Source organism: Procambarus clarkii, chromosome 90 (assembly GCF_040958095.1).
Source record: "Procambarus clarkii isolate CNS0578487 chromosome 90, FALCON_Pclarkii_2.0, whole genome shotgun sequence".
NCBI lineage: Eukaryota > Metazoa > Arthropoda > Malacostraca > Decapoda > Cambaridae > Procambarus > Procambarus clarkii.
In genome coordinates this window covers 14174171-14197867 of record NC_091239.1, presented here as the reverse complement: position 1 = coordinate 14197867, position 23697 = coordinate 14174171, and positions in this window count along the sequence as shown.

The following is a 23697-nucleotide window of genomic DNA, read 5'->3' as shown; positions in this document are numbered from 1 at the left end:
TTCCTCTTCCCTATCCCTCTATCCCCCCTGAGAGCGTGCGTACATCCTGCAGGCCGCCACTTGAGGGGATTATTAATATATTGGACCGATAGGATTAGATTTTGGGATTCGGGATTAGCGAATGGTTCAAAGGTTCTGTACCGCTTCAATTTCACAGGGATTCTCATTGAACCTCTGAGAGAATGGGGTTGGCAGGGCTGCCAACCCAAGGAGGGTTACCTTGAGGTTACCTTGAGGCGCTTCCGGGGCTTAGCGTCCCCGCGGCCCGGTCGTCGACCAGGCCTCCTGGTTGCCTGTTGTTGGAAGCTTCTTAAGAAGTCCACTAAGGATAATTGCATTGATGGTTGAATACCACGTGTTTTAAAGAACGTAAAAAGGATGTTTCCTTTGCAACATGTCATGATGTTTACATCAAAATGATGTCTTGTAAGGACGTCAGTGTCTTGTGACGTCATCACTGGGTGATGTCTATTTAGCTTCCAGTGTTGTGATAGATGTTGCGTCTTGTTTAATTAGAAGTCTAGATAGTTATTAGAAGTTGTTAGATTAGTTTTGTTTGGTGTTGGCTTTAAGGCCTATCAACCTCTGGAGGGTTGTTAAGGCCTAGCAACCTCTGGAGGGTTATTAAGGCCTATCAACCTCTGGAGGGTTATTAAGGCCTAGCAACCTCTGGAGGGTTATTAAGGCCTATCAACCTCTGGAGGGTTATTAAGGCCTATCAACCTCTGGAGGGTTATTAAGGCCTATCAACCTCTGGAGGGTTATTAAGGCCTAGCAACCTCTGGAGGGTTATTAAGGCCTAGCAACCTCTGGAGGGTTATTAAGGCCTAGCAACCTCTGGAGGGTTATTAAGGCCTATCAACCTCTGGAGGGTTATTAAGGCCTATCAACCTCTGGAGGGTTATTAAGGCCTATCAACCTCTGGAGGGTTATTAAGACCTAGAGCGTTATTGACACCGGGTACAAGGGGCATGAGGACCCCGTGCTCTGGGCTGCGCCACACAGCTAAGCCCACATCAGAAGGATATCATCAGCGGCGTATGCGAGGCAGGCTCACATGAGAGACACCGGGCACAAGGGATACAAGGGGCAGAAGGGGCACAAGGGGCATGAAGACCCCGTGCCCTGGGCTGCGACACACAGCTAAGCCCATAATTGACGGAGCCACTGCTACACAAGTCAACAAGTCGACCGGAAAAGCTTCTTTCTTGTCAAACTAAAACGGGCAATGTGTACACGCTCAGGAGGGGAGGCTGACATGACAAGCCCTCGGCCCTGGGGACACGCTGCAGCCACTGAGGCTCCTAGGTAGGTAGGGAGGTAGGTAGGTAGGTAGGTAGGTAGGTAGGTAGGTAGGTAGGTAGGTAGGGAGGTAGGGAGGTAGGTAGGTAGGTACGTAGGTAGGTAGGTAGGTAGGTAGGTAGGGAGGTAGGGAGGTAGGTAGGTAGGTACGTAGGTAGGTAGGTAGGTAGGTAGGTAGGTAGGTAGGTAGGTAGGTAGGTAGGTAGGGAGGGAGGTAGGGAGGTAGGTAGGTAGGTAGGTAGGTAGGTAGGTAGGTAGGTAGGTAGGTAGGTAGGTAGGTAGGGAGGTAGGGAGATAGGTAGGGAGATAAGTAGGGAGGTAGGTAGGTAGGTAGGGAGATAAGTAGGGAGGTAGGTAGGTAGGGAGGTAGGGAGGTAAAGAGTACCTACCTTAATGTTACTACGGCCCACCTACACAGTACACCGTAGTACGAGAACTACTATTTCCTACGTTTGTGGGTATAGATATCTTCACTCTATTAAAAGATCAAATTTGTGGAATCAGAATCTCTAGATCCTGTTTTCCATCGAGTATAGGATTTCATATGTTCTTCAGCTGTTATTTCGTAAGGGTTTAAGTTCCTGTTTGCTCCACAATAACTACGCCATGGTCCAACTTACGACGTTCTATTTCCTCAGCAAAAAGAAAAGATGTATTAAGTACAACAGTGTAAGAAGCCTCAGTAAAGTTCAAGAATACTGGATTCCTATTTCAGACGATGCAACCTCCACAACAGTTGCTTAGCTCCCTGGTACCTACTTACTCCTAGGTGAACAGGCACATTAGGTGAAGGGAAACATGTCAAAACGTCTGCTGGTGGCATACCTCTGAATCTTCTCTAACCTCGTCTTGTGTTTAACTAGGTATGGACTCCAGGCTGGAGCTGCATACTCCAGGATTCGTCTGACATAAGTGGTATACAGGGTCTACAGTGCTATACAGGGTCAGGGTCAAGTGGTATGGTGTGTGTGTGTGTGTGTGTGTGTGTGTGTGTGTGTGTGTGTGTGTGTGTGTGTGTGTGTGTACTCACCTAATTGTGCTTGCGGGGGTTGAGCTCTGGCTCTTTGGTCCCGCTGTGTGTGTGTGTGTGTGTGTGTGTGTGTGTGTGTGTGTGTGTGTGTGTGTGTGTGTGTGTGTGTGTGTGTGTGTGTGTGTGTGTGTGTGTACTCACCTAGTTGTGCTTGCGGGGGTTGAGCTCTGGCTCTTTGGTCCCGCCTCTCAACTGTCAATCAACAGGTGTACAGGTTCCTGAGCCTATTGGGCTCTATCATATCTACACTTGAAACTGTGTGTGGAGTGTGTGTACTTACCTAATTGTACTTACCTAATTGTGCTTGCGGGGGTTGAGCTCTGGCTCTTTGGTCCCGCCTCTCAACCGTCAATCAACTGGTGTACAGATTCCTGAGCCTATTGGGCTCTATCATATCTACATTTGAAACTGTGAATGGAGTCAGCCTCCACCACATCACTTCCTAATGCATTCCATTTGCTAACTACTCTGACACTGAAAAAGTTCTTTCTAACGTCTCTGTGGCTCATTTGGGTACTCAGCTTCCACCTGTGTCCCCTTGTTCGCGTCCCACCAGTGTTGAAAAGTTCGTCCTTGTTTACCCGGTCGATACCCCTGAGGATTTTGTAGGTTGTGATCATGTCCCCCCTTACTCTTCTGTCTTCCAGTGTCGTGAGGTGCATTTCCCGCAGCCTTTCCTCATAACTCATGCCTCTTAGTTCTGGGACTAGTCTAGTAGCATACCTTTGGACTTTTTCCAGCTTCGTCTTGTGCTTGACAAGGTACGGGCTCCATGCTGGGGCCGCATACTCCAGGATTGGTCTTACATATGTGGTGTACAAGATTCTGAATGATTCCTTACACAGGTTCCTGAACGCCGTTCTGATGTTAGCCAGCCTCGCATATGCCGCAGACGTTATTCTCTTTATGTGGGCTTCAGGAGACAGGTTTGGTGTGATATCAACTCCTAGATCTTTCTCTCTGTCTGTTTCATTAAGTACTTCATCTCCTATTCTGTATCCTGTGCCTGGCCTCCTGTTTCCACTGCCTAGTTTCATTACTTTGCATTTACTCGGGTTGAACTTCAACAGCCATTTGTTGGACCATTCACTCAGTCTATCCAGGTCATCTTGTAGCCTCCTACTATCATCCTCTGTTTCAATCCTCCTCATAATTTTTGCATCGTCGGCAAACATTGAGAGGAACGAATCTATACCCTCTGGGAGATCATTTACATATACCAGAAACAGTATAGGTCCAAGGACTGACCCCTGCGGGACTCCACTTGTGACGTCTCGCCAATCTGAGACCTCACCCCTCACACAGACTCGTTGTCTCCTGTTGCTTAGGTATTCCTCTATCCACCGGAGTACCTTCCCTCTCACTCCAGCCTGCATCTCCAACTTTCGCACTAGCCTCTTGTGGGGCACTGTATCAAAGGCTTTCTGACAATCCAAAAATATGCAGTCTGCCCACCCTTCTCTTTCTTGCCTTATTTTTGTTGCCTGGTCGTAGAATTCAAGTAACCCTGTGAGGCAGGACCTGCCATCCCTGAACCCATGTTGATGCTGTGTTACAAAGTTCCTTCGCTCCAGATGCTCCACTAGTTTTTTTCGCACAATCTTCTCCATCAGCTTGCATGGTATGCAGGTTAGGGACACTGGCCTGTAGTTCAGTGCCTCCTGTCTATCCCCTTTCTTGTATATCGGGACTACGTTAGCTGCTTTAGCTGCTAACGTGTGTGTGTGTGTGTGTGTGTGTGTGTGTGTGTGTGTGTGTGTGTGTGTGTGTGTGTGTGTGTGTGTGTGTGTGTGTGTGTGTGTGTGTGTGTGTGTCTGTGAGTGTGTGTGTGATTAAATACCTCTTATAAGTGATTTTCAGATTTAAATGGACTATTGGCCATCACCATAACTTAATTCCCAATTGCCTTATTCCGTCCACATTCAAAACTAAGCCTCTTCTGCTGTTTACATCAACATAGGAATATTTTGATAACATATTTACTTCATTAAGCGTCAACAAACGCTGCGATTCACACCAGTCAAACCGCAGCTCCCTCAGATGGCTGATAGTAGAGGCCAGCTGGCAGTACCTCCAGCATAACGAGGCCTTAGATATTTGTGATATCTTTGATATCACTGTTTATGAGGTGGTGCCCCCCCCCCTCTCCCTGTCCTTCCAGTATCCACCAGGGCCACCCCCCAGCGCCTACAGAAGCGGGGGTGACCTGGAGACGACCAGGCTATACACAATAGACAATAGTCCTACCACCGTGGGTCCTAGGCTGCTTGTTCTATTGTGGGTCACTTAGGCCTCCAAGTCCAAGGGCGGCTCTGGGGGGATTTTAACTGAGGAAAAGAATGTGATTCCCGAAGCACTTCAAGTATTTAGGCCCGAGGAGCTCCTTAAATCTCCGCCAGGGTGTTATTTTTATCACAGTGACACGAGAGAGGAACTCACACATCCTACAAAGTCATCATATAGTGCAGATGAGGAGTCCTGAACCGATTATGTGCCTCTGTAATCCTTTACACCACCGCCCACGGGATGGGTATGGGGTGCATAATAAAGAAAGAAATTGAATTGAGGAGTCACAATAACGTGGCTGAAATGTGTTGACCAGATCACACGCTAGAAAGTGAAGGGACGACGACGTTTCGGTCCGTCCTGGACCATTCTCAAGTCGATTCTCATCATTTAGTATTTGTTTATGTCTTTATTTATTAATGCTTTGTATATGATAATTATTAATTAGTCATTTCTTATTATAAACGATCCGTGAAGGAGAAACGATGGGTGAAAGATAGGTAGTTTGGTCATAGATACATGCTGGGAAGCTTGATCCTGGCTGTAAGGTGGGATCCTGAAGTACCTATGTCTGAACATGAGATAACAGTGAACATCGCAATAAAGTGTGTTTTGTAGTGTCTGGGTTGTTCTTCACACACACACACACACACACACCCACACACACACACACACACCCACACCCACACCCACACCCACACCCACACACACACACACACACACATAAATGGAATGAAATGCATTAGGCAGTGATGTGGTGGAGGCTGACTCCATACACAGTTTCAAATGCAGATATGATAGAGCCCAGTAGGCTCAGGAACCTGTACACCAGTAGATTGACAGTTGAGAGGCGGGACGAAAGAGCCAGAGCTCAACCCCCGCAAGCACAATTAGATGAGTACACACACACACACACACACACACACACACACACACACACACACACACAATTCCCTGAATCACGTGAGTCTCCTTAACTCGCACATAATGAAGCATGAACATAGAGCATTACAGAGTGTTCAACCCGTCCTCTTAACAAATCATCTCACTCTTCACTCGTGCGCGCACTCTCTTCACTCGTGCGCGCACTCACGCTAAACAAAAGAACGTAATACAATATGAAATCGGCTCGCGAAATTGACATTTTGTTTTGTTTATTAACACATTTAGGTACACGTGCATTTGTGCAGCGGCCCTAGACTATATGAAGGGGAGAACAGTGTGTCACAAATCTAGAAAGTGACATACTGTCCCGTTTTCTGTTTCGGGTCCTCTGGCTTACTCGGTTAGGTTAGGAGAAAGCTTTTAATGAACGGTTTTCATGGCGTTTTGAAACCTTGGGAGAACTTCCTGCCGTCGTAACCTACCAGAGGAGTCTTAAAATGTTGTTTTGGAAAAAATCTATTATTTTTAATTTTCAAAGTACGCCATTTTTTGGCCGTAGCGAATACAAGCGAAAAGCGACGTAATTTGCAAGAAGACGAGTTGGATTATTAGCCGAAAAACTACATCCGAAGTGTTCTTAGAACGAACCTAACCTCTGTTGTCTCTAGAAGACAAGAGAGGAGACATGATGAGGGCATATCAAATACTCCGTCAAACTGTCAGGGGTGGAAGACGTAAATACAATGACTCAAGCACCACCCACAACAGTGTTGTTGGACGTGGTCCTGTGGGTGCTCTGAGCCAAGAGTCACCTCCCACCCACTTTTCATCAGGACCTCCCATTATTCCCATCTTTATTCTTCATCTCCTCCTCTACAATTGTTGTGCCAGCATCCTTTCACGGTCGGAAGGTCATCTTGGGGGGAGACTGAGCTGCAGCTTCCTAGGTCACCCAGAGGTCATTGTGCTCAGGTCAGGCACGATGAGGTGGGGTCATAGTTCATTGTCCAGTCCATTACACCCGCCTCCTTCTGGACCACTGAGAGAAACACCAACACCATATGAGCTAAAAGAAGGTCTGGCGAGCATAAAGACCAGAGGTGAAAAATCCGGTTAGCCCAGAGCCTGACGAAGGGCTCCAGAGGCTGGTCACCGGACACGCGTCTTCACGGGGGATCCAAGCATTCATCAACGTGTCAAACGCCTCCGTCTTCAAGGGGGCACAGGAGACAGCCTTCACGGGGGATCCAAGCATCCATCGACAGGTCAAACGCCTCCGTCTCCAAGGGGTCACAGCCATCAATGTCAATCAACCACGGCAGAGCATAACTTTAAGACTGGATATCAAGCTTTCCCTACGTTGAACTAAGGGTAAAAGTGCCTTGCTGCATGCATGTTGACCAAGATATTGGCTAGACCAAGGAGCACTCAAAGATATACTTAACTGGAGCAATAACTCGGGACATGAAAGCCTCTGATACCAACAGGTAGACTCAATATGCAGTACTCACTATCAATACATTCTATATCACAAGATTACCATGCGAGTGCCGGCGGTGGAGTGGTTCAAATAGCTTCGGCTATCACCTCATTTTGTTCGGTTGTGATGGTCGAGTGGATTAAGGTGTCCTGTACACCCCAGTTGCGTTGTTCCTGGCAGTATGGGTTCGAGTCACTTCTGGGGTGTGAGTTTTCAGTTGCATATAGTGGCGACCATTCAGGCTTCTTCGCATTCTATATCACAAATACCATCACTGGGAGGAGTGTCGAGGGTGTACAGGCAGACTCCGTTCTGTAAGCCCCTTGTGATCCCCTGTCACCAGAACACCTGAAGATTATGACTCTTCAAGGAGAAATAATCAGACATAATCAATACACTTCCATCTTCAAAGGAGCATACGTATTGGTGTGATCTAGTCACTATCTTGAGGTTATCTTGAGATGATTTCGGGGCTTTGTAGTGTCCCCGCGGCCCGGTCCTCGACCAGGCCTCCACCCCCAGGAAGCAGCCCGTGACAGCTGACTAACACCCAGGTACCTATTTTACTGCTAGGTAACAGGGGCATAGGATGAAAGACACTTTGCCCATTGTTTCTCTCCGGCGACTAGGATCGAACCCAGGACCACAGGATCACAAGTTCAGTGTGCTGACTGCTCGGCCGACCGGCTCCGACCACTATAACTATTATTATTAACAAGACAAATTTACTAGAATTGAATTGAATCATCAGGAGGAAGCACCAAGCCATTACGACTATATAGCACTGGGAAGGGGTCAGGATATAAGGATTTGGGATGGGACGGGGGGAAAGGAATGGTGCCCCAACCACTTGTGGACGGTCGGGGATTGAACGCCGACCTGCATGAAGCGAGACCGTCGCTCTACCGTCCAGCCTAATTGGTTGGGTTATTTGAGGCTAAAATTATTATTCTATGAGACAAAGTGATTAAAAATTGGTGGATAATTACAAAAAAAAATATTATGCAGTCAGAGTTTTGATTCACAAATAATTTCCTTGGGATTTTGAGAGCAAAGTCAGGTATATGTTGTTGCCAGTAAGGTCAGGTATATACATACGGTTACAAGCAAGGTGTGTAAAAGTGCTGTAACGCTAAAAATAATATTCTTTTATCGTTCAATATATTTCACCAGAATGGTTCTTGTACGTGGGTGAGTCGCTTTCTGAGTCCATTTTTTGTATTAATACATTAGGTACGTGTGCATTTGTGCAGCTGCCCTAGACTATATGAAGGGGAGTACAGTGTGTCAAAAAGCAAGCTACGTGATGCTAAAAAAATCCCCATCACACAGGATGGTTAGTCATACAGGGCCATGTGATCAGTAGTCTACACTCACAGACTCCTGGTGCATTATGAGGATATCATCAACACAAGAGTGAATAAGATAGCAGTGATACTGAGAGTCCCCATCTCGCAGGATGGTTAGTCATACAGGGCCATATGTTCAGTAGCCTGCACTGGCAAATTTTGTGTGCAATATGAGGATATCTTCAAGAACACGAGAGTGAATAAAGTAATTGCAAAGCTCCAGGTACCTCATGCCAACGGGTCTAAAAGGTCTAATAACTGGGCATTCGGTGATGATGTGTGGGAGGTCATGCCGCAGTTCCTGCTCACAGAGTTTGCACCTGGAGTGCTCAGGATTGGGAGATCCGTCACTCTGAGTCAAGGCGAAGCACCGACACAGTTCAATAAACAATTATGGAATTAGGAGTTGAGTGAAGCCACGATTGACTGAGGGGGCCCAGAGCGACCAGGTTAATCACCAAAGTGGTCACCGCGAGCAACATCAATTACTGAAGATCGTTAAGTGAGCCCAGGTGTAGACAGCTTTGTTAGTGAGTACTGGCTGTCTGCCTCAAGTCCTTCAAGAACACCAGACTGGGTGGGGGTAAACGGGGGGTGGGGTGGGGGGACGGACACGTGACTCGCCGTCATTAAACATAACAATAAAAATAACATTGACCTTCATCTTCCAGTAAACATCTCTCACACAAGCACTCTGAACACGTCCCACAAGCACTCTGAACACGGCCCACAAGCACTCTGAACACGTCCCACAAGCACTCTGAACACGTGCCACAAGCACTCCAAGTCTCCCGAGAGAATCCCACGATGCACTCACACAGTCTCAAGGGCCTCAAGACCTAAGTGCAAAACTGATGTTAAATGGAGCAAATATCTGATCAAAATGGGAATAGGAAAGGTGGATGGAGGGAGTGGGGAGGGGGATAGGGGGGGAATAAGGGGGGATAGGGGGGGAATAGGGGGGATAGGGAGGGGATGGGGTGGATAAGGAGGTTATGAATCTGGGGCAACATTCCGTCCGTCGACAGTGTCGTGTTTGTCGCTAACCGACGGAGCGACCGACGTGCCTGGCGGGATTAGTGACAGAAATTATGATTGTTGACAAACGCATGACAAAGGGAAATATGTGCTAATGGCGGCCTCGGAGTCCACAGTGAAGCGCTCGCTCGGAAAATGTCACCGCTGTTTACCTCACAACCGCACCTGGGGCTGTCCCAGGCCTCCCCCTGGCCCGGCCTGTTCCTGGCCAGACTTCTCCCTGGCCCGGCCTGTTCCTGGCCAGGCTTCTCCCTGGCCCGGCCTGTTCCTGGGCCAGGCCTCTCCCTGGCCCGGCCTGTTCCTGGCCAGACCTCTTTCTGGGCCAAGCCTCTCCCTGGCCCGGCCTGTTCCTGGGCCAGGCCTCTCCCTGGCCAGTCCTCTCCCTGGCCAGACCTCTCCCTGGGCCAGGCCTTCCCCAGGCCAGACCTCTCCCTGGCCAGACCTCTCCCTGGGCCAGGCCTTCCCCAGGCCAGACCTCTCCGTGGCCAGACCTCTCCGTGGCCAGACCTCTCCGTGGCCAGACCTCTCCGTGGCCAGGCCTCTCCCTGGCCAGTCCTCTCCCTGGCCAGACCTCTCCCTGGTCAGGGAGGCAGCGCACCAGGAGGGAGGTAGGATAGCGTCGGCTACAGAGGCCGGGAGAGAGAGAGAGAGAGAGAGAGGAAGCTGCACGGAGATACATTATAAACATTCACTTGTTCCTGTAAGTGAAATACCGAAATAAAGTCTACGGGACTAATATAATAGGTTAATAAACATATAACCCAACTTACACACGTGACGTGAAAGTCCTGACGGTTCGAACCCCCTCCTGGACTTATGATATCAAGTCCTGGACCCATAACCAGTTTCTGACCAAGTTATGGACTCTCTCAGGAAATTAATAGCATTCTTAAGTTGATACAATGTTCATGAATTGTCTGTAGCCAGGAGACTTTCCCTCAGTATTAGCAAGACTCACTGCATGGCAGCCTTTAGACTGAGAGAAAGCAGGTCAAGATAACACAGGTTATCTTGCTGTTATCACAGGTTATCACAGGCCGGAAACACAAATGAGTCGAAGGAGTGTACGTAAATACTCGTACCCTGTACGGGGGGTCAACACGCCGCCTCCATCTTCTTATCTTGCGGTTATCTTGAGATGATTTCGAGGCTTAGCGTCCCCGCGGCCCGGTCCTCGACCAGGCCTCCTTTTTGTTACACACCCCCAGGAAGCAGCCCGTAGCAGCTGTCTAACTCCCAGGTGAAAGAAACATTTTGCCCATTTGTCTCCGCCTCCACCGGGGATCGAACTCGGAACCTCAGGACTACGAATCCCAAGCGCTGTCCACTCAGCTGTCAGGCCCCCCTCCCACGTTAATTTATCCATTCCCAACTTCAGAGACCAGATTCGACAAAGAATTCGAACGTGGGGAATAGTTAAATTATAAGGTAACGGGTACAAGAGATCTGATAGGCTGGGCACCAGGAGCTAAAGCCCACTCCCTCCTTGACACTGATAGGTAATGACGGTCCAGACGTCACCGGCAGGAAGACATAGTAAGCGATACTGTGACAATACAACCCGTTCTCGCACTTTCTTACAGTCAATATTGACTTATTAAATATGTGCATATGTGACATACTAAACATACTAGTTTACCTTGAAAAGTTTCATAGAAAACACCAACCTTCCCTAACCTTCTTAGTATGTTAAGATAAACATCTTATTGCTTCGGAATTACAATTATTACTTAACCTATTATAGGTATAGGTTAAGTAATAATTGTAATTACGAAGCAATAAGATGCTTATCTTAACATACTTAGAAGGTTAGGTAAGGTCGGTGTTTTCTATGAAGCTTTTCAAGATAAACTAGTATGTTTAGTATGTCACATATGCACATATTTAATAAGTCAATATTGACTATACGAAAGTGCGAGAACGGGTTGGACAACACCCCCCTGGTGGCAGCTTAACTAACTACACAGTCGTAGCCTCAAGTCAGTTCCTGGGTAGTTCTTAACAAGCAGCTGAACTGAATGCCTCGTTACGCCCCTTATTATTAAAACTACAGCACACCTTTCAAGTTTAATAACAAGTTAGAGTACTAGTCCTATCTATGCTAACTTTAAAGTTCTAGAACTTATTCTGGTCCTCCTCCTAACTTTGGATATATTGATGTGTCAATTGGAAAATAATTATCAAAATATTGGACCACATTGGACCATTTTCTGGCTGGAATTAGATGGATTACTAAGCACACCTTTCAGGTGTGTGGTGATACACACCCTCCAGGTGTGTAGTGGTACACACCCTCCAGGTGTGTAGTGCAACACACCCTCCAGGTGTGTAGTGGTACACACCCTCCAGGTGTGTAGTGGTACACACCCTCCAGGTGTGTAGTGCAACACACCCTCCAGGTGTGTAGTGCAACACACCCTCCAGGTGTGTAGTGCAACACACCCTCCAGGTGTGTAGTGCAACACACCCTCCAGGTGTGTAGTGCAACACACCCTCCAGGTGTGTAGTGGTACACACCCTCCAGGTGTGTAGTGCAACACACCCTCCAGGTGTGTAGTGCAACACACCCTCCAGGTGTGTAGTGCAACACACCCTCCAGGTGTGTAGTGCAACACACCCTCCAGGTGTGTAGTGGTACACACCCTCCAGGTGTGTAGTGCAACACACCCTCCAGGTGTGTAGTGGTACACACCCTCCAGGTGTGTAGTGGTACACACCCTCCAGGTGTGTAGTGCAACACACCCTACAGGTGTGTGGTGATACACACCCTCCAGGTGTGTAGTGCAACACACCCTCCAGGTGTGTAGTGCAACACACCCTCCAGGTGTGTAGTGGTACACACCCTCCAGGTGTGTAGTGCAACACACCCTCCAGGTGTGTAGTGGTACACACCCTCCAGGTGTGTAGTGGTACACACCCTCCAGGTGTGTAGTGCAACACACCCTACAGGTGTGTGGTGATACACACCCTCCAGGTGTGTAGTGGTACACACCCTCCAGGTGTGTAGTGCAACACACCCTACAGGTGTGTAGTGGTACACACCCTCCAGGTGTGTAGTGCAACACACCCTCCAGGTGTGTAGTGGTACACACCCTCCAGGTGTGTAGTGCAACACACCCTCCAGGTGTGTAGTGGTACACACCCTCCAGGTGTGTAGTGCAACACACCCTCCAGGTGTGTAGTGGTACACACCCTCCAGGTGTGTGACGGAACACCAGTTTACATATTTGCATATTTATATTTGCATATCCTTGTACAAAAATAGATTTTGAAACTGAAGTTAGAATAAAAAGATCTTGTTTTAATGAACAGACATTAAGGTTGATTTATGCTTTATTTAGCATATTTTGACTTTGAATACTTATACATTACGTATAATGTATACTTATACATTACGTCCGGTTATCAATGAACTTTTATCAGTTGTTGTCATCAAATACAGCTGCTGTAGTTGGTTTATCTTAAATACATTACAAATGTATTAGTACTTTGCAAACACAATAATCTAGTGAAACAAAGATAACAATAGACTTCATTCCTTGATATCGATTGCAAGTAAGGACTTTATTGGTATATTTTTCGATAGCATTTGACATGTAAGAACTTTATTAAATCTTGATATAGCACTTCTGGTAGAAATCTCATCTACATAAAAAAATCTACCATCTTATTATCTACTTTATTGTGAACGCTATTACTGTAGGCCCGAGTGTGGTCGGGTTGACTATAAAATTCTGGTTGGGCTCTGGTTGAGCACCTGGTTGGGCTCTGGTTGAGCACCTGGTTGGGCACTGGTTGAGCCCTAGTTGGCCCTGGTTGAGCCCTGATTGGGCTCTGGTTGAACCCTTGTTGGCCCTGGTTGGGCTCTGGTTGGCCCTGGTTGAGCCGTGGTTGAGCCCCTGGTTGAGCCCCTGATTGGCCCTGGTAGAGCCCCTGGTTGAGCCCTAGTTGAGCCCCTAGTTTGGGGCCTCCAGTACCTCCCAGAGAGCGCAATAGAGATCCGGGTTCGAGTCACTCCACCGCCTCAAACTTGACATTGATATACTTTCGTCTCAAGCTGTTTCACCAACCTTATAAATTACAGACGTCAGCAATGAGCGAAATGTTTATTTACATAAAAGGAAGGCCACGCAGGCGGCGATAGCCGAGACAGGCCGTCGCTAGGGACAGACAGAATCCTTTCTTCATCAGCTATTGTTATGCTCTTCACATGTTCCGTTTCCCAAGCGTCGGTTGCTTACCTGCAGTCTGCTTCAACACCTGTAACAACATCTCCCTGAACACCTGTCACTGAGCAATACGTGTTCTTGCTTCACTCTTCAAGAGCATTCTTAAATACCTTTAATTCCAAGGAGAATTACTGGAGTAAATACGTGTGTATAGTTAAGTAATTCTAGGCAAGTCTTATGGATATATATTTTCATGCACCTCTACGCTACCCTGTGTCTATATATACACCAGGGGCACACATGGGACTCTCAGGTCGTTGGTACGGTGTGGGCACATAGTTCTGTACACACAGGTGGACGCAATACACACACACACACACACACACACACACACACACACACACACACACACACACACACACACACACACACACACACAACAATTGCAACAGCCTGTGAATTCATAGACAAACACACACGTTGATATAGTGCTGATTCATATACATACATACAAGAGCAAACACACACACACATGTACACGTGTGTGTGTATATGCACATACCACCGAAGCCTGTGACTCAACTGACATATACAGAAATACAGAACTCACAAACACTGGATATTGACAAAAATAACAAACTCTTGAATGAGCACTTTCTAGTGTACAGGAAAAGAATCTTTTTTAAATAAGAATGACGTAGCAACCGAACACAAAGAACAACCCCAGTTTACAAGAGTGTGGGCCCCAGTTAACAACCCCAGTTTACAATACTGTGGCCCCAGTTAACAACCCCAGTTTACAACTACGTGAGCAGGACAACATCACTTAAAACCCACACGATTAACTTAAAATATTAGGAACACTGATCACACAGAAGAATTGAGCATACACGAGGTCTCTGGGAAGAGACTCTGGGAGAGAAAGTGAACGTTCGATATCTAGATATCTAGAACGTGGTTATGTTATGTGGCTCCTGAAAGAGATGGATATATTGAAGGCAATGATACCTGACAAGATATCACCCTGGATACTGAAGGAGGGAGCTGAGGCCTTAAACTAGCCAAATAATCACTGGGAAATGAACCAACAGTTTTCAAATTGAGGAACAAAACCAATATTTCTCACGTGTTTTCCATGCAAAGGTGATGTAGGAGATAATAATAAAGATCCTTAAAGCTTAAACTACATTATAAAGCCTCGTCGTAGTTACAGTTAAAGATCTTTGACACACTAAACCACTTCGATGAACAACTTGTAGAATCAGGCCGAGGTGACAACAGAGTTGCTACATTGATTTTTTTTATTATTATTTTCTACCACAGACGTGGCCAGACATTAATAATGCTAACCAGCATATATACAATTTCTTCTGTCCTCCATGGACAGGGTTAGAGATCTGTTAAACATGTAGTTTAGGGATTTATTGAACAATCAACCACACTGAATAATAGGAGTACCTAAATGATAGGAGACAGAGAGTTAAGAGCAGAACTTGAACAGAATAGACCCCACACAACCTATAAATTATGTAAGAAATCTTTAAAGAATTCTGATAAAGAAAGAGATCTAGGGGTGGTTCTAGATAGAAAACTATCACCTGAGGACCACATAAAGAATATTGTGCGAGGAGCCTATGCTATGCTTTCTAGCTTCAGAATTGCTTTTAAATACATGGATGGCGATATACTAAAGAAATTGTTCACGACTTTTGTTAGACCAAAGCTGGAATATGCAGAGGTTGTGTGGTGCCCATATCTTAAGAAGCACATCAACAAACTGGAAAAGGTGCAAAGACATGCTACTAAGTGGCTCCCAGAACTGAAGGGCAAGAGCTACGAGGAGAGGTTAGAGGCATTAAATATGCCCAAACTAGAAGATAGAAGAAAAAGAGGTGATATGATCACTACTTACACAATAGTAACAGGAATTGACAAAATCGATAGGGAAGATTTCCTGAGACCTGGAACTTTAAGAACAAGAGGTCATAGATTTAAACTAACTAAACAAAGATGCCGAAGAAATATACGAAAATTCACTTTCGCAAACAGAGTGATAGACGGTTGGAACAATTAGGTGAGAAGGTGGTGGAGGCCAAGACCGTTAGTAATTTCAAAGCGTTATATGACAAAGAGTGCTGGGAAGACGGGACACCACAAGCGTAGCTCTCATCCTTTAACTACACTTAGGTAATTACACACACATAAACACACACACACACACACACACACACACACACACACACACACACACACACAAACGTGAAATAGACTTGGGGATAGCCAGTAGAGCAAGTTTCTTTGTACTCAAGCTATCAAACATCTCCTCCTGTCGCCAACAATCACCAGTTTACCATCAGATGACAAACTCAGCCCCAAGTTTCCCCTCACTATCCTAATACACCTCTCATGGCCAATCTCCCTCCCCCTAAAAAAGTGCATTAGTGAAATTCTCCAACAATACTGATTTTCCCACGGATAAAACCCCGAAGTGTCGAGAGATCAGCCTAGCATCCGAATTCTTCACACGATTACAGATGAGAGAGGATGCTGGCGACAGAGATGTTTACACCGAAGTTCACAAATTGGCTGGTGAAGTTCCTACCATCCTGGTGGGTCATGGGAGAGGCCACGAGGGGTCGTGGCGACACGGGAACCTGTTAACAAGTCCACTGCCCCAACAGGTTGGGAAAACATGCTGGGATTACGAGTTCTTAAAAGAGGAGTTTATTGTGCGTGTATGTTTATACCAGGGCGGTGGTGGTGAAGAATGGCGGACGTTGACGGGGTGCTGGGAGAGGTGCTGGGAGAGGTGCTGGGCTAGGTGCTAGGCTGGGTGCTAGGCTAGGTGCTAGGCTAGGTGCTAGGCTAGGTGCTGGGCTAGCTGCTGGGCTAGCTGCTGGGCTAGGTGCTGGGAGTGATTGAGGCTGGAATGACATGTCTCTCTGGCGACACTTCGATGGTGTGTTCCAGCAAAAACCTGGATGGTGAGTTTGCTGGAACATCTCATCTCTACAGCACACTGACGCCATAACTCACCATTTGAAACTCGACGGGCCTGGTGTACAACTAACAAATCTGATTTGATTCAATCTTTATCGTAGAGATAGACTCTCTACAGCTGATTTTTTGTAACTATAGAAATCCCATAACGAATGAAATCCTTCGCTTTACCGACGTGTTCGCCTCAAAGATCCCTTAAATACAACGGCCGTCAGGCAGAGATGACCAATAATTTAAATAGAATTTCTAGCTATAATAATAATTTTTTAGTGCTAGAAGCATGACCGAGCTCAGAGCGCCCTGGAGAGCGTGGTTGGTGGTGCTCACTGGGGCTCAGAGCGCCCTGGAGAGCGTGGTTGGTGGTGCTCACTGGGGCTCAGAGCGCCTTGAGGAGCGTGGTGGTGCTCACTGGGGCTCAGAGCGCCCTGGAGAACGTGGTTGGTGGTGCTCACTGGGGCTCAGAGCGCCTTGAGGAGCGTGGTGGTGCTCACTGGGGCTCAGAGCGCCCTAAGGAGCGTGGTGGTGTTCACTGGGGCTCAGAGCGCCCTAAGGAGCGTGGTGGTGCTCACTGGGGCTCACATCCCGTGTGTTGGTCGCCAGGCCCGACAGTCCTGGTTTAATCTAGACAGATGATCATAATACCTCACCTGCCAGACTCACGAAGTGGAAAATCTCGAGAATGTAAGTACTTATATCTTCAGCGATACATACATATATATACATATATATATATATATATATATATATATATATATATATATATATATATATATATATATATATATATATATATATATATATATATATATTGTGACGATAATCTCCTTCAAGAGATTGAGCCTGCTCTTCCCTCCAAAATTACGTCTTCACAATTATATAAAAAGACTATGGAAGAAATGTCCAACAACACCAGCAAGGCTTGCCAGGGTGAGCAGAAACGTATGCAACCAGCCACCTGTTCGAACTCCAACCACCAAACTACCCGTTGATCGCTACGGCTCCGCTGATTGGTCGCCGGTCTGGCTGCACCTGCACTCGCCCCCAATACTACCTGATGTCTGGGGTCACCCCAACATCAGTCCTCAGAATGTTCCGTGCTTTCGTAGCCAGCACACCTCCCAGCTAGACTCTAGAGTGTACTGAGAGAGGTGGTGGCTTTAAGCCAATATTCCAGCACCTCCCACTTACTGTTGTATTGCACTTCTTGTTATTTTGCCTTAACGTAACTTTTCATTTTGTCATTTAAGTATTCTTATTATTTTGATTCATTGATTTTATTATAAGAATTTGTTTGTGTATTATTTTCATGTTTGATTTATTTAACGTAATTAAAATTTCATTGTTAAAGTTTACTTGTGTTTTGTGTGTCTTCTCCTTACCTTACCACAGACGAAGTTCCAGTTTTTCTATTTTTTTTTATAACTATGTGACGAGGCCATACCCCTAGCCTTAAACAGCCGAACACCAACGCGTTACCGTCACAATATATATATATATATATAATGTGTGTGAATTGCTGGATGTTTTGATCTAAGAGTGAAAGCTTTGAATATTTCTAGCTATATTCTTAGTCTCAGTATTAAGAGAAGTCAATTTAGCAAAATTCATAGCAAAAAATGTCTAGTAATTATTGAAGGTTTTATTTTCTAGAGCGATTCGGTTCCCTCTGGAACATCTTCAGGTAAACCATGAAAAAACGAGGTACAATTGAATACACGTGTGGAACAGTCGAAGGCGAATAGGCTGAGGTGATGGGGGCAATCAACGATAAGGTAAGGGGGATAGGACTAATTAAGCATAGGGTAAGGCGATAGGGTTAATCGAACAGTGGCTAAGGCATTGGGTAAAACGTCACACTGTAAACGATTACACCGTATTATTGGTGTAAAACACCAATAATACAGCGTAAAACACCAATAATACAGCGTAAAACACCAATAATACAGCGTAAAACACCAAAAAAAGTGTAAAACACCAATAAAACAGTGTAAAACACCAATAATACGGCGTAAAACACCAATAAAACAGTGTAAAACACCAATAATACGGCGTAAAACACCAATAAAAAAGTGTAAAACACCAATAAAACGGCGTAAAACACCAATAAAACAGCATAAAACACCAATAAAACGGCGTAAAACGCCAATAAGTGTAAAACACCAATAAAACAGCATAAAACACCAATAAAACAGCATAAAACACCAATAAAACGGCGTAAAACACCAATAAAACAGCGTAAAACACCAATAAAACAGCATAAAACACCAATAAAACAACATAAAACACCAATAAAACAGCATAAAACACCAATAAAACGGCGTAAAACACCAATAAAACAGCATAAAACACCAATAAAACAACATAAAACACCAATAAAACAGCGTAAAACACCAATAAAACAGCGTAAAACACCAATAAAACAACATAAAACACCAATAAAACAGCATAAAACACCAATAAAACAGCGTAAAACACCAATAAAACAACATAAAACACCAATAAAACAGCATAAAACACCAATAAAACAGCGTAAAACAGCATAAAACACCAATAAAACAACATAAAACACCAATAAAACAACATAAAACACCAATAAAACAGCATAAAACACCAATAAAACAGCATAAAACACCAATAAAACAGCATAAAACACCAATAAAACAGCATAAAACACCAATAAAACAGCGTAAAACAGCATAAAACACCAATAAAACAACATAAAACACCAATAAAACAGCGTAAAACACCAATAAAACAGCATAAAACACCAATAAAACGGCGTAAAACACCAATAAAACAGCGTAAAACAGCATAAAACACCAATAAAACAGCATAAAACACCAATAAAACAGCATAAAACACCAATAAAACAGCGTAAAACAGCATAAAACACCAATAAAACAGCATAAAACAGCAATAATACCAGGCAAAACACTATTAATACGACGTAAAAACAGCAATAATACAGCCATTCTAATCCTACATTAAACTGCTGTAAACCACCAAAGAAAAATTCTTATGAAACCCGACCCTCGCGTATTGTGTCAGGCCCACGAGCGGCTCAGAAATAACTGAATCTTCCACAAGATTATTGTCCTCTTGTGGTCAACAAGATTATTGTCCTCTTGTGCTCCACAAGATTATTGTCCTCTTGTGCTCCACAAGAGTATTGTCCTCTTGTGCTCCACAAGATTATTGTCCTCTTGTGCTCCACAAGATTATTGTCCTCTTGTGCTCCACAAGATTATTGTCCTCTTGTGCTCCACAAGATTATTGTCCTCTTGTGCTCCACAAGATTATTGTCCTCTTGTGCTCCACAAGAGTATTGTCCTCTTGTGCTCCACAAGATTATTGTCCTCTTGTGCTCCACAAGATTATTGTCCTTTTGTGCTCCACAAGATTATTGTCCTCTTGTGCTCCACAATATTACTATCCTCTCGTGGATCACAAGATTACTATCCTCTCGTGGATCACAAGATTACTATCCTCTCGTGGATCACAACATTTCTGTCCTCTCGTGGATCACAAGATTACTATCCTCTCGTGGATCACAACATTACTGTCCTCTCGTGGGTCACAAGATTACTATCCTCTCGTGGATCACAACATTACTGTCCTCTCGTGAATCACAACATTGCTGTCCTCTCGTGGATCACAACATTACTGTCCTCTCGTGGATCACATTACTGTCCTCTCGTGGATCACATTACTGTCCTCTCGTGGATCACAACATTACTGTCCTCTCGTGGATCACAACATTACTGTCCTCTCGTGGATCACAACATTATTGTCCTCTCGTGGATCACAAGATTACTATCCTCTCGTGGATCACAAGATTACTATCCTCTCGTGGATCACAAGATTACTGTCCTCTCGTGGGTCACCATCATCTCACACGATATTGACCAAATCACGACGTTCCATCAGCTCAAATTATTATTATTATTATAATTATTTTATCTCCACCGGTCCAATTATGACATTTTTTTCCTCTGGTGGTTGGTGAGGCATCATGCGCTTGTCATTACTCTTTATTTCCCTGGTGGCCATGCCAACCGCGACCCCGACCTCCCATATATACAATATTTAGACCTTTTCTCCCACGCCGCATCACTCCAACCTTTTTTAGAATAATAGAGCCTATTTACCTGGGAAATTCTCATAGCTTGTACAAACATTCCTAAAAATAGTGAAGTTCCCCCCCTGCACTTTTGTCACGTCTGTTTAGGTTTTGTTGCTGTCGTCGGTCCATCAGGAGAATGTACACAGCTATTCACGTTTTCTTTTTAGTCCGCCCATGGGGAGTCTTACAATACCACACACTCAAGAACTAGTTTTTCCTGGGTTGGGTTGTGGGAACACAGGGACTCGTATTTACACTGCATATCTGGCCTTATTTACCCGACAATGTGTACACTTAACTGTGGTATTCCGGGCCATTGTGTCCTCAAGTTCCTCCCCGGGGTTGTTACATTAAGGACGGTGATACACTAATGTACCTTGGTTCTTTTAGACAAAGAGATTACTCGCCCCGGGTCACTAATTACGGGTCAACACACATCGGGAAGGTTGCTTGACAAAGCAACGTATTTGGTAAGAAGTGGGTTTAAGAAATAGGGGGGGTCAGATTCACGAAAGCACTTACGCAAGCTCTTACGGACCTGTACATCTTTTCTCAATCTTTGGCTGCTTTGGTTACATTTATTAAACAGTTTACAGGCATGAAAACTTGCCAATCAACTGTTGTTATTGTTATAAACAGCCTCCTGGTGCTTCGGAGCTCATTAACTGTTTAATAATTGTAAACAAAGCCCCCAAAGATTGAGAAAAGATGGACAGGTTCGTAAGGGCTTGCGTAACAGCTTCGTGAGTCTGGCCTCAGGTTCGTAAATGCTTGCGTAACTGCTTCGTGAATCTGGCCCTAGGCTTTTTTTCCTAAGGTAATTTATGCCACACTGAGAAAGTAGACTTGTTTAACCTTCCATCACATTCTGCCACGATTGGTTCAAGTCCCAGAACTGACTATTAACCCACATGTATTTGTGCAAATTAATACTCCGTAACTACTCTTCTAACCTTCAACTCTTTTAACCCTGTCGTAGCTCAGACGATTAAGGCAGTGTCTGGGATGCTCCCGGACGCAGGTTCGAATCCTCGTCACGACCCTTGTGGATTTGTTCATTTGATACTCGTTTCCTATGCATCGGCCTCGATAGATTCGGAGGGTTGCTTGCTTTCGTACGTTCCCGGTTAGGGACAACAGTTGCATTTTGTTACGGAGTGGAAAACAGAATACAGGTTCATTGACCAACCAGGATCACAGTAAACTTTTAGTGTACATACACAGTGATGGGGGAGGAGGGGGGGGGGTCACAGTAAACTCGGGTATACTGAAATTGAAATAAGTTTAATAAGGTGTAAATTCACACGATGAAATAAGGTAGTTTAAGTTATTCTCTCACCCCGTTCAGTACAACGTGTTCATACACACACACACACACACACACACACACACACACACCCACACAGGCTACGAGGCGGGGCCTCGTAGCCTGGTGGATAGCGCGCAGGACTCGTAATTCTGTGGCGCGGGTTCGATTCCCGCACGAGGCAGAAACAAATGGGCAAAGTTTCTTTCACCCTGAATGTCCCTGTTACCTAGCAGTAAATAGGTACCTGGGAGTTAGTCAGCTGTCACGGGCTGCTTCCTGGTGTGTGTGTGTGTGTGTAGTGTGGAGAAAAAAAAAAAAGTAGTTAGTAAACAGTTGATTGACAGTTGAGAGGCGGGCCGAAAGAGCAAAGCTCAACCCCCGCAAAAAACACAACTAGTAAACACAACTAGTAAACACACACACACACACACACACACACACACACACACACACACACACACACCCACACACACCCACACACACACACACACTACATATTACCGAACATTCTGGTTGATAAACATACACATTTCTTCCTTTACACATGCAGTGTGTTATCAGACGTACACACAAATACGTCTATAACTAGGGACATAGACGCAAGTTGCAATAGACATTCAGACATAGACACAAGTTGCAATAGACATTCAGACATAGACACAAGTTGCAATAGACATTCAGACATAGACACAAGTTGCAATAGACATTCAGACATAGACACAAGTTGCAATAGACATTCAGACATAGACACAAGTTGCAATAGACATTCAGACATAGACACAAGTTGTAATAGACATTCAGACACAAGTCATATTCAGACTCCAAAATATATATCTTCAATCTTTCTGTTGTGACATCCAGGTTATGTGTTCAGGAGCAGTCATTATCTGAGACGTCACACTCAGACGTCACACACCCCTCCGTCACACGACGTCACACACCCCTCCGTCACACGACGTCACCCACCCCTCCGTCATACGACGTCACACCACACCGTCACCACCACCGTCACAACCAATCACGACCAAACAATACTTGATAACAATGGCCCCTTAAAAAATAAATTACGGCTAGACCTTCGACTAACAAAGCCATGTTGTTTGAACTAACCATCCCCAAGACCCATCGAGGGGAGGAGGGTGGTAGGAATGACCCTCCGGGTAACATAATCTGCCACCTAGCGGCATAATGGGGCAACTATAGATCATAATCTGGGAGACTCCACCCAACTAGATCTTATATATTTACATGAGTTTGCCTGAGGACCTTTGCGGGCTATTCTTGCCCGTGCAACTTCTTGGATGGCTTAATCTTATCAATCTATCACCTGTGGACCACTGTCTCTCGTGGCCTCGACGGGGACAGGAAGCCCATGGTTGTCACAGCACCCAATAAGAGAAGAATCAAAGCACTCAAAATATTTCATAAACATATATATAATATATATATATATATATATATATATATATATATATATATATATATATATATATATATATATATATATATAATGAGTAGGTTTTTCATATACATTCATATTACATCAAATTATCTTCCATATAATTGCACGGAATTATATGGAATTATATGAACATACATATGGAATTAAACACAAGAGTATTATAGCAATTGTTAAGTTTCTTGTAAATATATACATAACTCTACATATATACCTTCCACCATGTAGAGGGTGAAGAGATACCAGATCACTTAGTGGCCCTCGGAA